This window comes from Pseudophryne corroboree, chromosome 6, assembly GCF_028390025.1.
Source record: "Pseudophryne corroboree isolate aPseCor3 chromosome 6, aPseCor3.hap2, whole genome shotgun sequence".
NCBI classification, from domain to species: domain Eukaryota; kingdom Metazoa; phylum Chordata; class Amphibia; order Anura; family Myobatrachidae; genus Pseudophryne; species Pseudophryne corroboree.
This window is the reverse complement of record NC_086449.1, coordinates 827,003,571-827,019,590: the sequence shown is the minus strand read 5'-3', so window position 1 is coordinate 827,019,590 and position 16,020 is coordinate 827,003,571. Positions and strand designations below refer to the sequence as shown.

General features: G+C 47.1%; 1 protein-coding gene across 1 annotated transcript in view; it reads left to right on the top strand.

The window, feature by feature from the left end:
- Positions 1 to 16,020, top strand: part of LOC134933825 (chromatin remodeling regulator CECR2) — a 114,576-nt gene that overhangs the window by 62,347 nt on the left and 36,209 nt on the right. The gene's annotated exons all lie outside the window — the stretch shown is intronic.

Sequence of the window (16,020 nt, the reverse complement as noted above, 5' to 3'; positions counted from 1 at the left end):
AGAGGGACGATCACAGGTACAGCCTGGATGGTCACCGGAGCCTCGCCGCCGGCCCCCTTGCAGATGCTGAAACGAGAAGAGGTCCAGAATCGGCGGCAGAAGACTCCTCAGTCTTCTTAAGGTAGCGCACAGCACTGCAGCTGTGCGCCATTTCCTCTCAGCACACTTCACACGGCAGTCACTGAGGGTGCAGGGCGCTGGGAGGGGGGCGCCCTGGGAGGCAAATGAAAACCTTTTTTGGCTAAAAATACCTCACATATAGCCTCCGGGGGCTATATGGAGATATTTAACCCCTGCCAGAATCCATTAAAGAGCGGGAGACGAGCCCGCCGAAAAAGGGGCGGGGCCTATCTCCTCAGCACACAGCGCCATTTTCCCTCACAGAAAGGCTGGAGGGAAGGCTCCCAGGCTCTCCCCTGCACTGCACTACAGAAACAGGGTTAAAACAGAGAGGGGGGGCACTAATTTGGCGTTAGAAATATATAAAAGATGCTATAAGGGAAAACACTTATATAAGGTTGTCCCTATATAATTATAGCGTTTTTGGTGTGTGCTGGCAAACTCTCCCTCTGTCTCTCCAAAGGGCTAGTGGGTCCTGTCCTCTATCAGAGCATTCCCTGTGTGTGTGCTGTGTGTCGGTACGTGTGTGTCGACATGTATGAGGACGATGTTGGTGAGGAGGCGGAGCAATTGCCTGTAATGGTGATGTCACTCTCTAGGGAGTCGACACCGGAATGGATGGCTTATTTAGGGAATTACGTGATAATGTCAACACGCTGCAAGGTCGGTTGACGACATGAGACGGCCGACAAACAATTAGTACCGGTCCAGACGTCTCAGAAACACCGTCAGGGGTTTTAAAACGCCCGTTTACTTTAGTCGGTCGACACAGACACAGACACGGACACTGAATCCAGTGTCGACGGTGAATAAACAAACGTATTCCTTATTAGGGCCACACGTTAAGGGCAATGAAGGAGGTGTTACATATTTCTGATACTACAAGTACCACAAAAGAGGGTATTATGTGGGATGTGAAAAAACTACCGTAGTTTTTCCTGAATCAGATAAATTAAATGAAGTGTGTGATGATGCGTGGGTTCCCCCCGATAGAAAATTATGGGCGGTATACCCTTTCCCGCCAGAAGTTAGGGCGCGTTGGGAAACACCCCTTAGGGTGGATAAGGCGCTCACACGCTTATCAAAACAAGTGGCGGTACCGTCTATAGATAGGGCCGTCCTCAAGGAGCCAGCTGACAGGAGGCTGGAAAATATCATAAAAAGTATATACACACATACTGGTGTTATACTGCGACCAGCGATCGCCTCAGCCTGGATGTGCAGAGCTGGGGTGGCTTGGTCGGATTCCCTGACTAAAAATATTGATACCCTTGACAGGGACAGTATTTTATTGACTATAGAGCATTTAAAGGATGCATTTTCTATATATGCGAGATGCACAGAGGGATATTTGCACTCTGGCATCAAGAGTAAGTGCGATGTCCATATCTGCCAGAAGATGTTTATGGACACGACAGTGGTCAGGTGATGCAGATTCCAAACGGCACAAAGGTGTATTGCCGTATAAAGGAAGAGGAGTTATTTGGGGTCGGTCCATCGGACCTGGTGGCCACGGCAACTGCTGGAAAATCCACCGTTTTTACCCTAAGTCACATCTCTGCAGAAAAAGACACCGTCTTTTCAGCCTCAGTCCTTTCGTCCCTATAAGAGTCATATCTGCCCAGGGATAGAGGAAAGGGAAGAAGACTGCAGCAGGCAGCCCATTCCCAGGAACAGAAGCGTTCCACCGCTTCTGCCAATCTCTCAGCATGACGCTGGGACCGTACAGGACCCCTGGATCCTACATGTAGTATCCCAGGGGTACAGATTGGAATGTCGAGACGTTTCCCCTTCGCAGGCTCCTGAAGTCTGGTTTACCAAGGTCTCCCTCCGACAAGGAGGCAGTATGGGAAACAATTCACAAGCTGTATTCCCAGCAGGTGATAATCAAATTACCCCTCCTACAACAAGAAAAGGGGTATTATTCCACATTATATTGTGGTACTGAAGCCAGAAGGCTAGGTGAGACCTATTCTAAATCTAAAAAAATTTGAACACTTACAAAGGTTCAAATCAAGATGGAGTCACTCAGAGCAGTGATAACGAACCAGGAAGAAGGGGACTATATAGTGTCCCGAGACATCAGGGATGCTTACCTCCATGTCCAAAATTTGCCCTTCTCACTAAGGGTACCTCAGGTTCGTGGTACAGAACTGTCACTATCAGTTTCAGACGCTGCCGTTTGGATTGTCCACGGCACCCCGGGTCTTTACCAAGGTAATGGCCGAAATTATGATTCTTCTTCGAAGAAAAGGCGTCTTAATTATCCCTTACTTGGACGATCTCCTGATAAGGGCAAAGTCCAGGGAACAGTTGGAGGTCGGAGTAGCACTATCTCGGATACTGCTACAACAGCACGGGTGGATTCTAAATATTCCAAAATCGCAGCTGATCCCGACGACAAGTCTGCTGTGCCTAGGGATGATTCTGGACACAGTCCAGAAAAAGGTGTTTCTCCCGGAAGAGAAAGCCAGGGAGTTATCCGAGCTAGTCAGGAACCTCCTAAAATCAGTGCATCATTGCACAAGGGTCCTGGTAAAGATGGTGACTTCCTACGAAGCAATTCCATTCGGCAGATTTCACGCAAGAATTTTTCAGTGGGATCTGCTGGACAAATGGTCCGGATCGCATCTTCAGATGCATCAGCGGATAACCCTATATCCAAGGACAAGGGTGTCTCTCCTGTGGTGGTTACAGAGTGCTCATCTTCTTGAGGGCCGCAGATTCGGCATTCAGGATTGGATGCTCGTGACCACGGAGGCCAGCCCGAGAGGCTGGGGAGCAGTCACACAAGGAAAAAATTTCCAGGGAGTGTGATCAAGTCTGGAGACTTTTCTCCACATAAATATACTGGAGCTAAGGGTAAATTTATAATACTCTAAGCTTAGCAAGACCTCTGCTTCAAGGTCAGCCGGTATTGATCCAGTGGGAAAAACATCACGGCAGTCGCCCACGTAAATAGACAGGGCGGCACAAGAAGCAGGAGGGCAATGGCAAAAACTGCAAGGACTTTTCGCTGGGCGGAAAATCATGTGATAGCACTGTCAGCAGTGTTTCATTCCGGGAATGGAAACTGGGAAGCAGACTTCCTCAGCAGGCACGACCTCCACCCGGCAGAGTGGAAACTTCATCGGGAAGTTTTCCACATGATTGTAAACCGTTGGGAAATACCAAAGGTGGACATGATGGCGTCCCGTCTGAACAAAAAACGGGACAGGTATTGCGCCAGGTTAAGAGACCCTCAGGCAATAGCTGTGGACGTTCTGGTAACACCATGGATGTACCAGTCGGTGTATGTGTTCCATCCTCTGCTTCTCATACCTAAGGTACTGAGACTTATAAGACGTAGAGGAGTAAGAACTATACTCATGGCTCCGGATTGGCCAAGAAGGACTTGGTACCCGGAACTTCAAGAGATGCTCACAGAGGACTTATGGCCTCTGCCGCTAAGAAGGGACTTGTTTCAGCAAGTACCATGTCTGTTCCAAGACTTACCGCAGCTGCGTTTGACGGCATGGCGGTGGAACGCCGGATCCTAAGGGAAAAAGGCATTCCGGAAGAGGTCATTCCTACCCTGGTCAAAGCCAGAAAGGAGGTGACCGCACAACATTATCACCACATGTGGCAAAAATATGTTGCGTGGTGTGAGGCCAGAAAGGCCCCACGAAGAAATTTCAACTCGGTCGATTCCTGCATTTCCTGCAAACAGGAGTGTCTATGGGCCTCAAATTGGGGTCCATTAAGGTTCAAATTTCGGCCCTGTCGATTTTCTTCCAGAAAGAAGTGGCTTCAGTTCCTGAAGTCCAGAAGTTTGTCAAGGGAGTATTGCATATACAACCCCCTTTTGTGCCTCCAGTGGCACTGTGGGATCTCAACGTAGTTCTGGGATTCCTCAAATCACATTGGTTTAAAACCAGTCAAATCTGTGGATTTGAAGCATCTCACATGAAAAGTGACCATGCTCTTGGCCCTGGCCTGGACCAGGCGAGTGTCAAATTGGTGGTTTTTTTCTCAAAAAAGCCCATATCTGGTTGTCCATTTGGACAGGGCAGAGCTGCGGACTCGTCCCCAGTTCTCTCCCTAAGGTGGTGTCAGTGTTTCACCTGAACCAGCTTATTTTGGTGCCTTGCGCCTACTAGGGACTTGGAGGACTCCAGGTTGCTAGATGTTGTCAGGGCCCTGTAAATATAGGTTCCAGGACGGCTGGAGTCAGGAAAACTGACTTGCTGTTATCCTGTATGCACCCAACAAACTGGGTGCTCTTGCTTCTAAGCAGACTATTGCTAGTTGGATGTGTAATACAATTCAGCTTGCACATTCTGTGGCAGGCCTGCCACAGCCAAAATATGTAAATGCCCATTCCACAAGGAAGGTGGGCTTATCTTGGGCGGCTGCCCGAGGGGTCTCGGCTTTACAACTTTGCCGAGCGGCTATTTAGTCAGGGGCAAACACGTTGGTAAAATCCTACAAATTTGATACCCTGGCTAAGGAGGACCTGGAGTTCTCTCATTCGGTACTGCAGAGTCATCCGCACTCTCCCGCCCGTTTGGGAGCTTTGGTATTATCCCCATGGTCCTTTCAGGAACCCCAGCATCCACTAGGACGATAGAGAAAATAAGAATTTACTTACCGATAATTCTATTTCTCGGAGTCCGTAGTGGATGCTGGGCGCCCATCCCAAGTGCGGATTATCTGCAATACTTGTACATAGTTACAAAAATCGGGTTATTATTGTTGTGAGCCATCTTTTCAGAGGCTCCGCTGTTATCATACTGTTACCTGGGTTCAGATCACAGGTTGTACAGTGTGATTGGTGTGGCTGGTATGAGTCTTACCCGGGATTCAAAATCCTTCCTTATTGTGTACGCTCGTCCGGGCACAGTATCCTAACTGAGGCTTGGAGGAGGGTCATAGGGGGAGGAGCCAGTGCACACCACCTGATCCTAAAGCTTTACTTTTTGTGCCCTGTCTCCTGCGGAGCCGCTGTTCCCCATGGTCCTTTCAGGAACCCCAGCATCCACTACGGACTCCGAGAAATAGAATTATCGGTAAGTAAATTCTTATTTTTTGCATATCTCCACAATATCACATGGGAAATAAATGGCTCCACCTGTGCATCATTTAAAATGTCATCCAGTGATGAATACACCTGTGCACCAACTAGGAGAGCTGTAAATCGCACACTGTTATGGGTCCCCGAGGACTGGAGTTGGGGAAACACTGATGTAGAGTGTAGTAAAGCATGAAACCACGCCCAACACTCTGCCGCCGCCTCCTGTCATCACATGACCTCCAAGGAGCTTGATGACTGACTGGCTCTCGCTAATATCCGGTAACACTCTCCCGGGTAAAATTAGGAGAGACTGGTTTTGTGGAAGCAAGAAGAAATATAGCAGCGCTTTCTCAGAGTAATGACAATGGGACTTGAGTCTTGGGATTAAAAAAGTAGTTAAATCTAAAATAGAATTAAAATTTAGAATAAAATATAAAATACAGGTTTAATAGGACATAGTAACTGTAAAATGAATGAGCACTATGGGGGCTATCCTATCAGGCCCGGTAAAACATTGGGTGTGAAAAACGTATGTTTTTTGTGATTTTTTCCCGGTTTCACCCCGTTTTCGCACAGAAATTGGGCTGTTTCTGGGGGATTTCGTAAATCCCCGATGAGCGGGACAGCCTGCAGCGTCTAATGCGGCTGGGACTGCAGGCATCCGGAAGCTGCCATCAGTGCGGTGACCCCCGGCAGAGAAGCCAGGGCAGCGCCGTGACTGCATCTCCCCTTTCCTCCGCCCCCGGCAGCGGTCACATGATGGGGATGTGACCGAGGGAGCCAAAGGAGCAGCGCTGCACCGGGCGCTGTCGGGAGCCGGCACCCGGTGCAGCTTCGGGTAACCCCCGATAAGTCACCACTCGTGCTGGCTTATCGGGGGTGATAGGTTAGCCCCCGGCGGGACAATTAGCCCCGGGTAATTACCGGGGCTAATTGGATATCCCCCTATGGCTCTATATTCATATACGGTGCAATCAGTTGTAGCCATAAAAGAATCTTTCGTAACAATCTCACGGTTATATGGACAACCTGATGTTAATATGCACGTGTTAGTAAATGGTCACTGTGAGTAAATGGCAATATATATGAAGAATTGAATCCTCGTGTGAACATGGTATCAGTTGTAGAGATCTGGTGTTGGTGTACGTCGGTGGCGAGTGCTCACATGTGTTACACCAGGTCGTACAGAATGTGCTATGGGAGCCGGCAATTGCAGTCCGAAGCCGTTTCTCATTGTGATATGCTGGACTAGGGAAGGGTCACGTGCGGTTATCAGTAAGGTGTAGACTGAGGAGGTCAGTGGAATGGGGCATCCTCTATGGTTGTACAGGTGTGCTCTCTTGACTGTCAGCGGGAGGGAAGGATGGAGCAGTCATTGCTGGAATACAGGTAATTGCAGGAATGTGGTTACAGGCTGAGGTTAGAAGGAATAACAGCCAGAACCTCAGTACAGTGACTGCAGTAAGTACCTAATAGCTAGGCTTACCATAGCATTCCTTTACACCGGGACACTCATGGATAACACAGGGTCTGTGGCTGGCTGACTACAAGCCTACAATGTCACCTGCAGCCACAGAACCTGTGTAATCCATGAGTGCCCCAGTTTTAAAGAGGTAGTATGGTAAGCTTACTAATAGGTCTTATTGCTCCCATCCTCGTATGCCTGTCTTTTGTCTACCCTCAGCTCCACCGCCACTTTTCCATAATTTCATCATTATCCCTGTACACTCGCGCCAGTCCCGTATGTGGTCCATACCTGGTGCAAAAGATCCCTCTGAAGTCAAGCTGATCTCTGCGTCCGCATTTATCTCCAGAGCCCATGGCTTCGCCTTTGCAGTCTTACTGAACTAAGCAGACTTGCCAAACGCCGCGCTGCATGTAATGTGTATGCGCCAAGCTACGCAAAAATGGAGTCTGCAACTTTTTACTCTATAGCCATGAGCGTCCAGTCTTCCGTGCCATGCCAGAGGACTGGAAAAGAGTGAATGTAGTTCCACTGCACAAAAGTGGAAGCAAGTAACTACAGACCAGTAAGTCTTACATCAGTAGTAGGGAAAGTAATGGAGAAACTATTATAAGAAAGAGTTGTGGAATATCTTAAACAACTTACAGGATCCAAAACAGTATGGATTTACTGGTTGGAGAGAATACTAAACAAATCTTACTGACTTTTTTTTGACTCCGTGATGAAAATAATAGCTCAAGGGGGAGCTGTAGATGTAGCATATCTGGACTTGAGTAAGGCATTTGACACTGTCCCACATCGTAGACTGCTAAATAAACTTGAAAGCGTGGGGGTAGATTATAAAACAGTTAAATGGATAAAAACCTGGATAGGAAACAGACAGTTGTAGTAAGTGGAGTGCAATCTATGGAGGGAAATGTTACCAGTGGAGTACCCCAGGGATCTGTACTTGGACCAGTTCTCTTTAATATCTTTGTTGGTGACATTGCAAATGGTATTGAGGGGAAAGTATGCCTTTTTGCAGATGATACAAAGATAAGCAACAGGGTAGACACACAAGGAGGGGTGAAACAAATGATTGAGGATCTAGGTAGGCTTGAGAAATGGTCAAGAACGTGGCAACTACAGTTTAATGCTAAAAAATGCAAAAGCATGCACTTGGGTCTCAAAAACCCAAAGGCTAAAGATAGTATTAATGGCACTATAATGGAAACTACTGAGGAGGAGAGGGATCTAGGAGTCACTATTTTAGGTGACATAAAGGATAAATATAGTATTAATGGCACTATACTGGAAACTACTGAGGAGGAAAGGGATCTAGGAGTCACTATTTTAGGTGACATAAAGGATAAATATAGTATTAATGGCGCTATACTGGGAACTACTGAGGAGGAAAGGGATCTAGGAGTCACTATCTCAGGTGACATAAAGGATAAGTATAGTATTAATGGCACTATACTGGAACTACTGAGGAGGAAAGGGATCTAGGAGTCACTATCTCAGGTGACATAAAGGATAAATATAGTATTAATGGCACTATACTGGAAACTACTGAGGAGGAAAGGGATCTAGGAGTCACTATTTCAGGTGACATAAAGGATAAATATAGTATTAATGGCGCTATACTGGGAACTACTGAGGAGGAAAGGGATCTAGGAGTCACTATCTCAGGTGACATAAAGGATAAATATAGTATTAATGGCGCTATACTGGAAACTACTGAGGAGGAGAGGGATCTAGATTTCACTATTTCAGGTGACATAAAGGATAAATATAGTATTAATGGCAATATACTGGAAACTACTGAGGAGGAAAGGGATCTAGGAGTCACTATCTCAGGTGACAAAGGATAAATATAGTATTAATGTGGCACTATACTGGAAACTACTGAGGAGGAAAGGGATCTAGGAGTCACTATTTCAGGTGAAATAAAGGATAAATATAGTATTAATGGCACTATACTGGAAACTACTGAGGAGGAAAGGGATCTAGGAGTCACTATTTCAGGTGACATAAAGGATAAATATAGTATTAATGGCACTATACTGGAAACTACTGAGGAGGAAAGGGATCTAGGAGTCACTATCTCAGGTGACATAAAGGATAAATATAGTATTAATGGCGCTATACTGGAAACTACTGAGGAGGAAAGGGATCTAGGAGTCACTATTTCAGGTGACATAAAGGATAAATATAGTATTAATGGCACTATGCTGGAGACTACTGAGGAGGAAAGGGATCTAGGAGTCACTATCTCAGGTGACATAAAGGATAAATATAGTATTAACTAGGTGATTCATCGCACCCTACGGGTGCTCTTCACACCGTCGGAAGGGGCTACGCCCCCATAACCCCTAAACATCCTTTGGCTGGGCAATATTTATATGATATGGAGTATTACCTTAAAGCCTAATATTGTTAGTGGTTACATATTGCACGACGAAAGGGCATCCGATGTTGAAGGGGGCGTAGCACCTTGCGAGGGCGTGAACAGCGGCTGCAGTGCACGCTGTACATAATGTAGTGGGTGCGGGGGGTTATCGCGTATGGGGGAGGGTGTGTGTAGATGCTGCGGGTGGAGGGGGGGGTGGATGCGGGGGGGTGCGTGGATGGGAGAGGGGGTCGGGAGGTGCTGTGGGTGGGGGACTTGGGGGCTGTGGATGGGGGAGGGGATCCGGAGGCGCTGCAGGTGGGGAAGCGGTGGAGGTGCTGGGGGTGGGGCATATGCAGGGCTATTGCGGATGTGGCAGGGGTTCTGGAGGCAGTGTGGGTGGGGAATGGGCGGGTGTGCAGCGGGTGGTGTTGGTGGTCTGGTGGCGCGGTGGGTGGGTGAGGGGCAGGGGTTCTGTGGGTGGGGGGAGGGGCATGTGCGGGGGTGCGGCGGATGGGGTCCAGAGGCGCTGCAGGTGATGGGGGTAGGGCAGGTGCAGGGCTGTTGCGGATGTGGGAGGGGAACCAGAGGCGGTGTGGGTGGGGAAAAGGCGGGTGTGCCGCAGGTGGTGTTGGGGTTCCGGTGGCGCAGCAGGTGGGTGAGGGGCAGGGGTTCCGTGGGTGGGGGAGGGGCGGGTGCGGGGGTGCGCGGATGGGGTCGAGAGGTGCTGCGGGTGGTGTAGCAGCGGGTGCGGGGGTGCTGTTGGTGGAATGGAGGTAGGTATCTCCTATATATTAGCCCAGATCTGTGACTTTGTGACTCATTTGTCACAACGCTGGGCGGAGTCAAGTCACAGATGTGGCCTAATATATAGGAGAATACATAGGAGAATAGGATAAATAGGAGATATATATATATATATATATATATCAGTACATAGTGAGCGCAGGAATGTGCGGAGCGAGCAGCAGTGGCAGCAAGGTATAGGCTCAGTAAAAGCACCGACCCCCGCCGCCAGCCATTGGACTCATGGTGGAAGACAGCCCTGTGATTGACCGGCCGTGCTTCTAGCAGCGCAGTGATTGGCTCCCGCTGCGTCCCCGCTCTCTCAGGCGGACGCTGGCGGACATGTAGTTGGTGCTCCAGGCCACGTAGAGCAGGGAGAGGATGTAACTCATCCCGCGCAGGAGGACAGGAGCGGTGTGGTCTGCGTGGTACAGACCATCCTCAGCTCCCTTTATATTGCAAGGACCAGGTGGTGAGTCCGTGGACCGGGAGGGGCTCAGTGTCAGGGGACAGTGCACACGGGCACCTTACCGGACTCTCCGGCGCCTCTCAGCGCAGTGACCAGCAGCGTCCGCCTAAGAGAGCGGGGACCCAGCGGGAGACAATGATTGTGCTGCTAGCAGGACGGGCGGCCAATCACAGGGCTGTCTTCCACCATGAGTCCAATGGCTGTCGGCGGGGGGCGGTGCTTGTACGGAGCCTTAACCTGCTGCTGCTGCTGCTGCCGCTGCTCTCTCCACGCATTTACTGTTATATATATATATATCCTATTCTCCTATGCAGTATCCTATTCTGCTATATATTATCCGATTCTCCAATATATTCTCCTATATATTAGGCCACATCTGTGACTTGACTCCGCCCAGCCTTGTGACTCCACCCAGCGTTAGCAAATGAGTCACAAAGTCACAGATCTGGGCTAATATATAGGAGATGGCACTATACTGGAAACTACTGAGGGGGGAGAGGGATCTAGATTTCACTATTTCAGGTGACATAAAGGATAAATATCGTATAATGGCACTATACTGGAAACTACTGAGGAGGAGAGGGATCTAGATTTCACTATTTCAGGTGACATAAAGGATAAATATAGTATTAATGGCACTATACTGGAGACTACTGAGGAGGAAAGGGATCTAGGAGTCACTATCTCAGGTGACATAAAGGATAAATATAGTATTAATGGCACTATACTGGGAACTACTGAGGAGGAAAGGGATCTAGGAGTCACTATTTCAGGTGACAAGAAGGATAAATATAGTATTAATGGCGCTATACTGGGAACTACTGAGGAGGAAAGGGATCTAGGAGTCACTATCTCAGGTGACATAAAGGATAAATATAGTATTAATGGCACTATAGTGGAAACTACTGAGGAGGAAAGGGATCTAGGAGTCACTATTTCAGGTGACATAAAGGATAAATATAGTATTAATGGCACTATACTGGAAATACTGAGGAGGAAAGGAATCTAGGAGTCACTATCTCAGGTGACATAAAGGATAAATATAGTATTAATGGCACTATACTGGAACTACTGAGGAGGAAAGGGATCTAGGAGTCACTATTTCAGGTGACATAAAGGATAAATATAGTATTAATGGCACTATACTGGGAACTACTGAGGAGGAAAGGGATCTAGGAGTCACTATTTCAGGTGACATAAAGGATAAATATAGTATTAATTGCACTATACTGGGAACTACTGAGGAGGAAAGGGATCTAGGAGTCACTATCTCAGGTGACATAAAGGATAAATATAGTATAATGGCACTATACTGGAAACTACTGAGGAGGAAAGGGATCTAGGAGTCACTATTTCAGGTGACATAAAGGATAAATATAGTATAATGGCACTATACTGGAAATTACTGAGGAGGAAAGGGATCTAGGAGTCACTATTTCAGGTGACATAAAGGATAAATATAGTATTAATGACACTACTGGAAACTACTGAGGAGGAAAGGGATCTAGGAGTCACTATTTCAGGTGACAAAGGATAAATATAGTATAATGGCACTATACTGGGGACTACTGAGGAGGAAAGGGATCTAGGAGTCTCTATCTCAGGTGACATAAAGGATAAATATAGTATTAATGGCACTATAGTGGAAACTACTGAGGAGGAAAGGGATCTAGGAGTCACTATTTCAGGTGACATAAAGGATAAATATAGTATTAATGGCACTATACTGGAACTACTGAGGAGGAAAGGGATCTAGGAGTCACTATCTCAGGTGACATAAAGGATAAATATAGTATAATGGCACTATACTGGAAACTACTGAGGAGGAAAGGGATCTAGGAGTCACTATTTCAGGTGACATAAAGGATAAATATAGTATAATGGCACTATACTGGAAATTACTGAGGAGGAAAGGGATCTAGGAGTCACTATTTCAGGTGACATAAAGGATAAATATAGTATTAATGGCACTATACTGGAAACTACTGAGGAGGAAAGGGATCTAGGAGTCACTATCTCAGGTGACATAAAGGATAAATATAGTATAATGGCACTATACTGGAGACTACTGAGGAGGAAAGGGATCTAGGAGTCACTATTTCAGGTGACATAAAGGATACATAGGGGTATATGCAATTGCGGTCGAATTCCCGAAATTGTCGAATTTCGGGTCATTTTCGACCAAAAAAAAAAAATCGCCTATGCAATTCAGTGCTTTCCGACCAAAAAACGGACTTTCAAAATTCGACTTTTTGAAATTCGAATTTTTGCAAATTCGACTTTTCTGCAATGATACAAGTGCTGCAATTCGACCAAAGCATATTCAATTCAAGTTTGGAAATTCGACAGCAGTGCTTTTAGACAGCAAATTCGTCATTTTCAATCCGCCACACTTTGGAGGGTGAAAACAAATAAAAAAAATTTAAACATGTTTTTTTTTGTTTTTTTTTAGGGGGGAATAGCAGATCTATTTATATTAGAAGGGATTAGGTACTTTTTTTTTTTTTTTATAGGCACAAATATTATTTATATATTTTTTAAAATATTATTTTTTTTTATTTTTATTTTTTTTATGCTGGAACGGTGAAATCATAAAAAAAAATGGCGTGGGGTCCCCCCTCCAAAGCATAACCAGCCTCGGGCTCTTCGAGCTGGTCCTGGTTCTAAAAATGCGGGGGAAAAATTGACAGGGGATCCCCCGTATTTTTAAAACCAGCACGGGCTCTGCGCCTGGTGCTGGTGCCAAAAATACGGGGGACAAAAAGAGTAGGGGTCCCCCGTATTTTTAACACCAGCATCGGGCTCCACTAGCTGGACAGATAATGCCACAGCCGGGGGTCACTTTTATGCCGTGCCCTGCGGCCGTGGCATTAAATATCCAACTAGTCACCCCTGGCCGGGGTACCCTGGGGGAGTGGGGACCCCTTCAATCAAGGGGTCCCCCCCCCCAGCCACCCAAGGGCCAGGGGTGAAGCCCGAGGCTGTCCCCCCCCCATCCAATGGGCTGCGGATGGGGGGGCTGATAGCCTTTTGTGATAATAAAAAGATATTGTTTTTTCCAGTAGTACTACAAGTCCCAGCAAGCCTCCCCCGCAAGCTGGTACTTGGAGAACCACAAGTACCAGCATGCGGGAGAAAAACGGGCCCGCTGGTACCTGTAGTACTACTGGGAAAAAAATACCCAAATAAAAACAGGACACACACACCGTCGACAGTAAAACTTTATTTCATACGTCGACACACACATACTTACCTATGTTCACACGCAGACATCGGTCCTCTTCTCCATGTAGAATCCACGGATACCTGAAAAGAAAAGATCAATATACTCACCTCAGCCATGGTCCAGAGATAAATCCACGTACTTGGCAAAAAAACAAACCGAACACCCGCTCCATGCCGGACTGAAAGGGGTCCCATGCTGACACATGGGACACCTTTCCACGAATGAGACCTGTCAGTGACAGCTGTCACAGAAAGGTCTCTAAGCCAATCAGGAAGCGCAACTTCGTTGCGCTCACCTGATTGGCTGTGCGCTGTCTGTACTGTGACAGCACATCGCAAAGCCGCTCCATTACTTTCAATGGTGGGAACTTAGCGGCTAGCGGTAAGGTCACCCGCCGCTCAGCGGCTGACCGGCGGGTGACCCCACCGCTACCCGCAAAGTTCCCACCATTGAAAGTAATGGAACGGCTTTGCGATGTGCTGTCACAGTACAGACAGCGCACAGCCAATCAGGTGAGCGCCACGGAAGTAGCGCTTCCTGATTGGCTGAAGGGACTTCAGTGACAGGAGTCACGTGATGTCCCGGCATTCGGGAGAAAGGGGTCTGATGTGAAAGCATTGGACCCCTTTCTAGTCCGGTATGGAGCGGGTATTTGCGTTTTCTTTTTTTTTTTACAAGTACGTGGATTTATCTCTCTGGACGTGGATTTATCTCTGGACGCTGGAAGGTGAGTATCATTTTTTCACAGGTACCCTCGGATCGTCGGAGACCGTGGCAGTCGGCGTGTCAACATAGGTAAGTATGTGTGTGTCGGTAGTGTGTAATAAAGTTTTACTGTCACGGTGTGTGTGTCCTGTTTTTTTTGGGGTATTTTTTTCCCAGTAGTACTACAGGTACCAGCGGGCCCGTTTTTCTCCCGCATGCTGGTACTTGTGGTTCTCCAAGTACCAGCTTGCGGGGGAGGCTTGCTGGGACTTGTAGTACTACTGGAAAAAACAATATCTTTTTATTATCACAAAAGGCTATCAGCCCCCCCCATCCGCAGCCCATTGGATGGGGGGGGACAGCCTCAAGCTTCACCCCTGGCCCTTGGGTGGCTGGGGGGGGGGACCCCTTGATTGAAGGGGTCCCCACTCCCCCAGGGTACCCCGGCCAGGGGTGACTAGTTGGATATTTAATGCCACGGCCGCAGGGCACGGCATAAAAGTGACCCCCGGCTGTGGCATTATCTGTCCAGCTAGTGGAGCCCGATGCTGGTGTTAAAAATACGGGGGACCCCTACTCTTTTTGTCCCCCGTATTTTTGGCACCAGCACCAGGCGCAGAGCCCGGTGCTGGTTTTAAAAATACGGGGGATCCCTGGCCAATTTTTCCCCGGATTTTTAGAACCAGGACCAGCTCGATGAGCCCGAGGCTGGTTATGCTTTGGAGGGGGACCCCACGCCATTTTTTTTTTCGGGTTTTTCCCGTTTTTTACCGTTTTTTAAAATCGCGGCAAAATCCGCCAAATCGGCCGATTTTCGCCCGCGACTCTGGCGAATCCGTTTTTCATTGAATATGGTGAATTCCGGAAGCCACCTTCCGGAATTCACCTGGCGAATTTAGTCGAATTAAAAAACGGCGAAAAATTGCCGCGATTCGCCGTGAATTGCATATACCCCATATAGTATTAATGGCGCTATACTGGATACTACTGAGGAGGAAAGGGATCTAGGAGTCACTATCTCAGGTGACATAAAGGATAAATATAGTATTAATGGCACTATACTGGATACTACTGGGGAGGAAAGGGATCTAGGAGTCACTATTTCAGGTGACATAAAGGATAAATATAGTATTAATGGCACTATACTGAAAACTACTGAGGAGGAAAGGGATCTAGGAGTCACTATTTCAGGTGACATAAAGGATAAATATAGTATTAATGGCACTATACTGGAAACTACTGAGGAGGAAAGGGATCTAGGAGTCACTATCTCAGGTGACATAAAGGATAAATATAGTATTAATGGCACTATACTGAAAACTACTGAGGAGTAAAGGGATCTAGGAGACACTATTTCAGGTGACATAAAGGATAAATATAGTATTAATGGCACTATACTGGAAACTACTGAGGAGGAAAGGGATCTAGGAGTCACTATCTCAGGTGACATAAAGGATAAATATAGTATTAATGGCACTATACTGGAAACTACTGAGGAGGAAAGGGATCTAGGAGTCACTATTTCAGGTGACATAAAGTATAAATATAGTATTAATGGCGCTATACTGGAACTACTGAGGAGGAAAGGGATCTAGGAGTCACTATCTCAGGTGACATAAAGGATAAATATAGTATAATGGCACTATACTGGAAACTACTGAGGAGGAAAGGGATCTAGGAGTCACTATCTCAGGTGACATAAAGGATAAATATAGTATTAATGGCGCTATACTGAAAACTACTGAGGAGGAAAGGGATCTAGGAGTCACTATTTCAGGTGACATAAAGGATAAATATAGTATTAATGGCGCTATACTGGGAACTA